Source organism: Nicotiana tomentosiformis, chromosome 6 (assembly GCF_000390325.3).
Source record: "Nicotiana tomentosiformis chromosome 6, ASM39032v3, whole genome shotgun sequence".
Classification (NCBI taxonomy): domain Eukaryota; kingdom Viridiplantae; phylum Streptophyta; class Magnoliopsida; order Solanales; family Solanaceae; genus Nicotiana; species Nicotiana tomentosiformis.
The window spans coordinates 12,092,843-12,103,467 of NC_090817.1; positions in this window are offsets into that span (position 1 = coordinate 12,092,843).

Consider the following 10,625-nt stretch of genomic DNA (forward strand, 5'->3'; position numbering starts at 1 on the left):
TATGAGAAAGAATTAATTGCTCTTTTGATGGCAGTGAAAAAGTGGCGCCATTACTTGTAATCAAATCATTTTGTGATCAAAACTGATCACTTTAGCTTGAAATATTTGAGTGAGCAGCGTATTACTACATCCTTACAACAGAAAGGGATTACTAAGCTTTTGGGCCTAAGCTACGAAATCCAATACAAAAAAGGGATTGAAAACTTAGCAGCTGATGCTCTCTCAAGAAGGTTCGAAACCCAGGCTATCTGTAATGGGCTTACAGTTGTGCAGCCTGCATGGGTTCAAGAAGTTCTTAATAGTTATAATAATGATGAGGAGGCCCAAAAGATGCTGACTAAATTACAAGTAGATCCTAATGCCTTGCCAAATTTTACTCTGCAACAAGGGATTATACGTTTCAATGGTAAGGTTTGGGTGGGCAATCAGGGAGAACTTAGAGGGAAGCTGATCCATTCTATGCATGATACTTCTTGGGGTGGGCATTCTGGAATTTACGCTACTCAACAGAGACTTAGGGCATTGTTTCACTGGCCTTCATTAGCTAAGGATGTCAAAAGCTATGTTCAAACGTGTGAAGTTTGCCAAAGGAATAAAGGAGAACAGGTGGCCTACCCAGGCCTGCTCCAGCCATTACCATTACCAGACAAAGCTTGGGAACATCTTGCTATGGACTTTATCGAGGGCTTACCTAAATCCCAGGGGAAGGAAGTGATCTTGGTTGTGATTGACAGGTACACCAAGTATTCCCATTTCTTTGCACTTACTCATCCTTATTCAGCCTCACAAATAGCTCAAGTTTTTGTTGACAACATTTGTAAGCTTCATGGGGTTCCTTATTCAATTGCGTCCGAGAGAGATCCTCTCTTTACTAGTCTCTTTTGGAATGAATTATTCAGTCAGTTACAGGTGAAATTGAGGTTTAGCAGTGCTTATCATCCTCAGTTGGATAGTCAATCTGAGAGGTTGAATAGGTGCTTAGAGACTTACCTCCGTTGTATGACCGGCCACAAACCAACGGATTGGAGTAAATGGCTGCCTTTAGCCAAATTTTGGTATAACACCAATTTCCATTCAACGATTGGTATGACACCATTTAAGGCACTATATGGGTATGATCCACCATTGCCCACATTTGAATTGATTTGCCAATCCAAGGTCGAATCTGTGGATCAAATGTTGAAAAATCGCCAGTTGATGGTAAAGGCCTTAAGGGAGAATCTGTTGAAGGCTCAATCAAGGATGAAGCAGCAAACTGATTCAAAAAGGAGCGAAAGGAGTTTTGAAGTTGGGGATATGGTGTATTTAAAGCTTCAACCATACCGTCAAATATCTGTAGTTGTGCGGAAAAGTTTGAAACTTGCAGCAAAGTTCTATGTACCATATAAGGTGATTCGAAAAATTAGGGTTGTTGCATACGAACTAGAATTGCCACCAGGATCACGTATCCATCCCGTCTTCCATGTCTCTCAGCTTAAAAAGAAGGTGGGGCGACAGAATAGTACCATCCATTGATCCTCCATATTGTTCCGATAATAGCCAAATCAGAGTTGAACCAGTGGCAATCCTGGAACGCAGAATGGTAAAGAAAGGAAATCGAGCTGCTGCCAAAGTGTTGGTCCAGTGGGCAAATTTATCTCCCGAAGAAGCTACTTGGGAGGATTATAATTTTCTGAAGTCGCAATTTCCAGAATTTAAACCTTGAAGGATCAAGGTTCTTTGAAGGAGGAAGGAATTGTAACGAACAAGCAGTCAAATATAGGAAATAGAAGTGAGCAGTTGGTCGTCTATTTTTATTAGAGTCATGGTATCTCTATTCTGGTCTGTAAGTTTAGTTTATTTCAATTAAGTCCCTAGGGACAGGTTTGCAATTAATAGCCACGTGGCTTTATTCTAGAAGGTTCTTGGTCTGTAGAAATTAAGGACAGTTGTTCAATAGGAACGTTGCCTATTTAAATTCTGGGCTATAACAGAATTTACTATCATTGGAATTACCAAAATTTTATCCTTTTCCTTGTTAAACTTTTATTCCTTTTCTTCTTGTTCTGTTCGTTACATAGGATTAGCCCACTCTTTTCTTCTCGAGTACTATTTTACTAATATAATAGCGCTTATGGGTGTAGTGCCAAAGAAATATTAATCTTTATCTATTTTGCAAGGTACTTATCTAGATTTTAAAAAATTTGGTATTCTTATTTCTTTTAGTTATGGTTCTTTGTTCCTCTCATGTAACACAAAATATCTTGCTTTGAAGATACTTCAATCTTCACGTTGCAATATTAATGGTTGAAAAATTTATCTCATATTTCAAGACTTCAATTGGTAGACACATGAATTTTTTCAAACATTCGTCATTGAAGTTAACTTTAAAACGTACGTACTTGCAATTCTTTGCACTAAACAAAGTAAGTTGAAATATTGTCGGTCCTTCAACGATATCGTTGCATCGAATCTTGATTCATATGTCATCCTTTCCATTATTTTGCTTACTATTTTGCATAAATCTAGTGCTTCTAATTAAGGATAATGGAGATACTATCTCAAAAATTTTAGTAGGAAACTCTGAAGACGCAGTTAATGAAATTATTAAAGGAGTTTTCGTGGAGAAAAGAAAGACTTTTTGACTACTGTTAGGAAAGATGAGTGAATGGATCGTGAATTCAAAATGTTAGTTTAAAAATATTACTAAGTGTACAGCTGTTTATAATAAGAGAAGTACCTTGAAGGAGAAGCAAATAATTAAATTAGAGTAATAGAAGGATAAAAAGTCATGTAGAATATGAATTTGATTTTTGAAATTTGTCTTGACCTGGTTATAACTAGTTATGCGATTATCATATTTTTGTTTTTAACAATTTCCTATATCTACTAGGAGAAGTGTAGAAGTCATACACACCAACTATGAAATTAATAATTTTACTTGTTCAGAATTAAATTTAGAAATGAAAAGGAAGCAAATATTCCTTAAATGTTGTTATAAATCAGATTTCTAAGGTGGTATTGAAAAATACTTGTGAATTCACGAAGAGATCAATATACTAATAAAGAATTTAATACCATATTGTTTTTCTATGAGGAAGAAAGCGCTTATAAACAGCATACATTTGCGTCAATTTATATATTAGCGCATATATATTGATTTATTTAAAGCAAAACATAGTTTAATACATATTGTCATATATGAACGTTTTTGAAAGAATTTGTCATTTACAAATTGTCAAATACAAACGTTTTCCCTCATTATATTTTTCACAGAATCCCACTTTGTTCAAGTAAGAGAAGAACTTAATCCAGAAGTTAGATTTAGCAATATATAATAGTAATAATATTTTTTTTTTAAAAACTCATTTAATTTACCTGGAATGTACCGAAAGACCCCATTCCACAAAAGAATTAGTCCGCCTCTGGCAATCTAACAAAGAACAAAAGATGAAACAAAGGACAAAAAGGAAGAAGAAGAGAAAGTTGAGTAATTTCATTTTTATAGATAACCGAGTAAGAATTTAATTTTAGTGTTAAAGAAGTTGACATTTCATTTTTATAGACAACCGAGTAAGAATTTAATTTTAATCATTCCTTTTTGATACTCTCAATAAATAGTAATTAGGCAACATAAATGTAGTGTTTAGTTAGCATTAATACAGTCTATACTACAATGTGATTAAGAGAATTTAATATGTGACTTTTGGGTTTTGTAATATGTAACACATAAACGGAAAAATAAAGGAAAAGCCAAAAAAATTGAGTAACAAGATTAACATATTTAATAATTTGTTTGATGGAATTTAATGTAGGGTAGAATTGTCACTCAGATTTTAATGGTAATTCGGCAATTCAGTTTTACCCTTTATCATATGCAGATTTTCAAATTTGATGTATTATGCAAGATGAAACTTTGTAGCGCAGATTTTTAAAAGTATTATTAATAATGTTAGAGAATTTACATGACTGTTATATAGAGGTAGGAAGAAAACTTAATTTTTGTAATGAATACGTGTTAAATAAAAATATTGTAAATAGCATTGTTGGACATCTTAAGTACGCAATATACATGGAGTCAATTGCTTTTTCTCCGTAATGATTGCCGATCAAGTTGCTAAGTTAAACGGATGCTACGTCGTAGGAAGTGTCGGGACAAACAAAAAGTAACTCGTTTTACATAGATAGTAAGATATCCTAGAAATTACATTGTTATAATTGGAAAAGCCAATTTGAGGACCTTGCAAATGAGTAAATCTATAATTTTTTGCTATGGTGTTTATAAGCGTTTTCCTTCTTATAGAAAAAAAGATAGAGATATAACAGAGGCATCTTCATTGAAGATTGAGGCATCTCCAAAGCAAGGGATTTGGTGTTGCATGAGATGAACAAAGAATCATAATCCTAGGTACTACATGTCACCACCCATTTCGACCTATAGGTCGTGATGACACCCAACACTATATCTAGGCAAGCCAACTAATAAATTAAATATATATCGATAAAATTTAAATCCAAGAAAAATATAAATACCAAATTCTATTAATGTGTGTGCCAAGACCTGGTGTCACAAGTGTATGAGCATCTAGTAGATTATACAAAATTTCTAATACTGTCTGAAATAAAAATAGACGGAATGAAAAGTACAAGGAGAGACACTAGTAGCTGCAGAACAGCTCAGAAAGGCAGCTCACCACTATGCCCCTGGATAACGTGAGTGTAAGACGATAGGTCCCCCACTAGTACTTGCCTCAGGTCTTGCACAAAAAGTGCAGCAAGTGTAGTATGAGTACGTAAGCAACGTATACCCAGTAAGTATCAAGCCTAATCTCGAAGTGGTAGAGACGAGATGATCGATTTTGACACTCACTATGAGTCAATAATAATAATTGAAATACAACTAGAATATCTAAATCAGCATGATTCACAGAATTTACAATAATTTATTTAACCAACAAAAATAATTAAATTCCTTCAAATGCAACAATTCTCAATATATTAATTAAATTCTTTCAATTCAAATAATTTCTAATTTATCAATTAATCTCATTTACAGGAATAACAATTAATTCCTTAACAAGCAGGCATAATAATTCATTAAATTCCAAGGATTCTCCAATTTACCAATTAGTCTCGCAAGCTGAAATAAGCTATTAAGGTATCGTGTGATTATTATTAAGCACGATTTCTGCCGAGGACCTACAATCCGATCCAAAGTGTCGTGTACACTGTCGAGGGACGTGCGGCACGATCCATAGATGTATCTATCCTGCCGAGGCTTTCGGCCCGCTCCACAAGAAAGAAGGACATTTTCTTATTTACCTCCGAAATGAGAGTATATTTATTATAAGATAAATTCAGGAGGAAGAACAATTTCTCTTAACAATTAATTAACTTAAACAGAAAATCAAGTATATGAATATACCAAATAATATTAATTAAACAAAGAATATAATTTACACAAGTATTTCATGCTTCGAGTCCTAAACTATCAGAACTTTAGCATTAATAGTAGCTATGCACGGACTCTAGTCACCTCGTGCGTACGTAGCCCCCACAATTAGCAATAATTATTTAGTTTTTAATCACCTATGAGGAAATTTCCCCCTCACAAGATTAAACAAGAGACTTACCTCGTCTTGCTCCAATTTAATCCACTAGAAGGCCCTTTTCATGATTATCCAACTCTGTCTGGCTCGAATCTAGCCAAAATAATTCGATACAATCACTAAAAATTATTGGAATCAATTCTATAAGAAAATACTATATTTTCAATAAAAATTCCGAAATTAATTAAAAATTCGTCTGTGGGCCCATGTCTCGGAATCCGGCGAAAGTTATGAAATATGAACGCCCGCTCAACCACGAGTCTACCCATACCAAAATCACTAAATTCCGATAACAATTCGGCCCTCAAATACTCAAATCTATCCAAAAGGGTTTTCAAACTTTTCCAACTCAATTCACTAATTAAATGATAAAAATTGTGATAGATTCGGGTAATTTAACCAATATTGAGTTGAGAACACTTACTCCGTTGTTTTCTCTGAAAATCTCCCAAAAATCACCTAAATCCGAGCTCCAAATCATTAAAAATGGAAACTTAAACTCTCTGCCCAATGATTTCTTCTACGCGATCGCGAACTTCCTCACGCGATCGCGTAGCACAAATTTGACTGCCCAGAAGATAACCCTACGCGATCGCGAAGCACTGACTCCGCAAACCTACGTGATCGCAAACCTCTTCACGCGATCGCGAAGCATTAAATGCGTTGCCCAACTCCTCTCCAGTTTCCCTACGCGATCTCAAACAACGACACGCGATCGCGATGCACAAGCTGGTCTAACCTACGCGATCGCGGACGTGCCCACGTGATCGCATAGAACAAATTTCCAGCTGCCCAAATTAAGCCTACGCGTTCGCAACCTCATTCACGTGATCGCGCAGAACAAATTCACCTCTTCCCAAATTACCCTAAGCGATCGCAGACCAACTTACGCGATCGCTTGTAAGGAAATCAGAAGAAAAATACCAGCAGCTATCAGCAGTCTCCCAAAGGCCAAAAGTGATCTGTTAGTGGTCTGAAACTCACTCGAGCCCCTGGGGACCTCAACCAATTATTCCAACAAGTCCTAATACATCATACAAACTTAGTCGAACCTTCAAATCACATAAAACAATGCTAAATCTACGAATCATCCTTCAATTCAAGCTTAATAAAACCTAAGATTTTCAACTTCTACATTAGGTACCGAAACCTATCAAATCAAGTCCGATTGACCTTAAATTTTTCACACAAGTCATAAATGACAATATAGAGCTATAAAAATTTTCGGAACTGGATTCCGACCCGATATCAAAAAGTCAACTCCCCCGGTCAAACTTCCAAACTTAAATTCTTGTTTTAGCCATTTCAAACCTACTTTAACTACGGAGTTCCAAATAAATATTCCGAACACGCTTCTAAGACCAGAATCACCATACAGAGCTATTTCCAGGCTAGAAATTCCAAACGGATCTTGATTACTCCCAAACCTACTCCAAACCAAATTTAAAGAATACTAAACCTTCAAATAGTTAATTTTTACTATTAATAGCCAAAACGCTCCTGGATTATCCAAAACCCGATTCGAACATACGTCCAAGTCCGAAATCATCATACGAACCTATTGGAACTGTCAAATCCTGATTCCGAAGTCGTTTTCTAAAAATGTTGACCGAAGTCAAACTTGCCATTTTAAGGCTAACTCAAGGAACATATACGGGAAGTTTTATTTTAGGGAACGGGGTTCCAAAAGTTAAAATGACTGGTTGGGTCATTACATTCTCTCCCACTTAAATATATGTTCGTCCTCGAACGTGCTAAGGATTGTTCCAGAGTGTCCCAAAATTACTGTTTAACACTTCGAGCACCTACCCTGTGTTACTACAACCAATTGAGCACATTAGCTCGAGCCAATCTGAAAATTCTCCCCTTTATTTAGGAAATTAAGCCTTAGAGCCAAATTCTAACATCCAGAATTTTTCACTATGCCTATTTCCAACCTATGAACACCGTATCAATCACTGCACCAGTACATGATTACAAACCTTGGTTGAATTTAGACCATGCACTGCATCATTCACATGACCATAATAACATCCTCTAATATATATAAGTCCTGTTCCAACTCTTGAAATGCTTCCACGATGGAAGAAATGTGTAGAAATTCATAACCAACTGCCGAGACAACAAATTATTGAGTTTCTCCTTCTGACAATAACCATTGCCTCATTATGGACCAAATAATGGTATTTGCTCTTTATTATACTTCATATAATTCGATCGTACTGATCCCGGATCAAATAGCCTCGCCTTACCTAGTATAAGCTGCTCAGGCAATAAGCCACCTTAGACATGACAAAAAGTCTCATATGACGCCACAATGAGCTAATAAGCTACGGACTCGATTGAGATACATAAGGAAAACGGACTATGAAAAAAGATTATTCAACCCACGTGACTTATTAAACAACTGAAAGGTGTCATGAACCTTTCTTAGAAAATGGGACACAAAACACACAAAATAGAATATAGGGGACTGTACTCAATATCACACTATTGCGACGTGCAACTCGATCCACACATGATACCGTTGCGGCATGCAACCCAATCCAAACAACATATCCGTGGCGGCGTGCCACCCGATCCGCACAAAAAGAATCTGTAAGAACATACTTACCAAGCTAGAATGTTCACTACTGCAAAATATCCGAATATCGGACACAAGCACGCTAAGTGCATGATACCATCCCTGGAAGGACCGACAACGCCATACACTACAAAACTCAAGCATAACTAAGGTGCAATATATGATCTGAATCTCGAGAGCCATCCTGCTCACATAACACTATCGCTACGTGGAACCTCAAGACATAAGAAATTTATCAAGCCGTTTCATAACTCACACGACACGATATAGTATTACATGAAATAACCGACGACGAAACGACATCCATCGTCCGAATACTCCTCCATAGGGAGCGCTCATGCTGAAATGAACACATCCGGCCTAATATAGAGCCCATATTCATATTCAAATCCATCCACAGACCTCAAGCCGATTCTGATCATATCGTACTAGGATAATAACCTTTCAAGGATCCATAATAACCCCTTTTCCCCATAACACACAAGAATAGCCATCATAATTGGAACAAACATCCACAGTCCACAACCAAATGAACCGAGCGCCCTCCAGGCATAAATTCTAGAATCAGCGATATCGCCATAATCTTCATACTTGGTTGTTAAATATTTAATCAATCAAGTGACTACTTGTCACACTTATACCATCTTTCCGTGAGACACGCTCCCACGACCTTCAGCTCCAGGTAACAAGTCTGCACATCTATGCTACCGGTTACACAAATGCTGTAAAGCATATCAAGAATCCACAAATCAATACACAAGGTCTCTTACACCTGACATCGACCTTAGGTGATGCCGAAAACAATACCATCTTACTTTACACATCTAAATCCTTTTCCTTCTCATCCGAGCTCATGATATCCTTGTCAACACCGAACCGAAATCTTGAATCCTCAACTTTCGAATTCAATGCTACTTAGTGCACTTAATCACGCAAATGCGCAGGAGTACAAGAATTCCATCATAACTCCCGGACCACTAATAGGGTAAACACTTCATCATATAGAAACCTTCTACTTAACTCACTTCAAGATAACCATTGCAACATGTGATTGAATTCACATATCCACAGAAAATACCAGCCTCAAGTAGTGGTCTAAACCACCATAATTCTTCTAGGATCCCTCTACACATAACATGCCATAATACTTGAATTCCTCCAAATAAAATTAATTACGGCGGTCGTCAAGCCTCGTACGTACCGCCAAAAATCACATGCATAACTCAATGCGCTGAAGGAACTCATCATTGCCACTATCATGCCAATTCAATCATTGTTAACCGACCAGTTTTTTCTTAATTTATTCTCCACTTGCCTTAGAAATAATATTAGCTACATTCATTACATCACAAACTCAAATCCGCACTCATCCCGAGTGACCTTATTTCACGAGACCACGCTGTTTCAAAACCCATGAATCATCTCATACTCCTCCTTGTGCGCACTTTTACATCTTCAACTAGTACAACCATTCTGATACTTCTTTTATTAATCTGAAGTTATTTCCTTCTGTTTCTTCCAATGCTATACCGCAAATCGAAGATAACACAGAACACCCCAAACCCTTTTTAAAATCTGCTGCAAAAGCTCGACGCTTAACCATACTACGGACTCGAGATCCATAGGCACCGTACTTTAAATTTTTGAACCCTCTAAGACCGTTATTGAGAGTCACTTGATCTGCTTTTTCCCAAACATGATCAACTCCAAGGCCTTCCTGCACATGGACACTTTCTCAAGGAAACACCCGACTATCTCACTTTCTCTATGCATTACATCAACACGAAGCATAAACATTGAGTCTTCCCATAGCCTAAACATGAATAGATAAGGCCAAATATGTCACACATTTCCCCCAAATCCTTTACTCAACTACCACTGATGTTTTCTTTCCTTAGTTGAAATGACCCACCAATACACCGATAACTAGAAACCTCACAAATAGACAACCATGCAATCCAATTGTAGACGGTGGGGCTCTCCCACTTAGCTTTAAGCTACAATTACAAGATTTTGGAATCTGTCAAGATTCTTCCTTCATTGTTGTCATGATTCTGCACACACAACTCGCCAAATTTTCTCGAAATCCTTCTATTAACCTTTAATAAACACTCTGAACCACTAGCCACATTTACATATTAAATCTCTTACCGGGTAGCCAGTAAAATACTTCGCAGAAGCTTCGTCAACCCCACGCGACCGCTAACCTGCTCACAGGAGATAACCCACATGTGGGAATTACATGTCGACATATTCCAAAGTAGCTGCACTGGGTGCAATTACTACAAAATCAGTAGATCATCCTTAGTCCGAGCTCATTCACTAGTTGCACCAGTCCGTTCACTTCTCACGGACATCAACTAAAGGTGCGACAATATATTCCAATCTAAAGTCATGTTGTCTCCTTCTTCATATCAAGCAACTCCCTCCTGTTGTATCCAATCTTCCTCAAT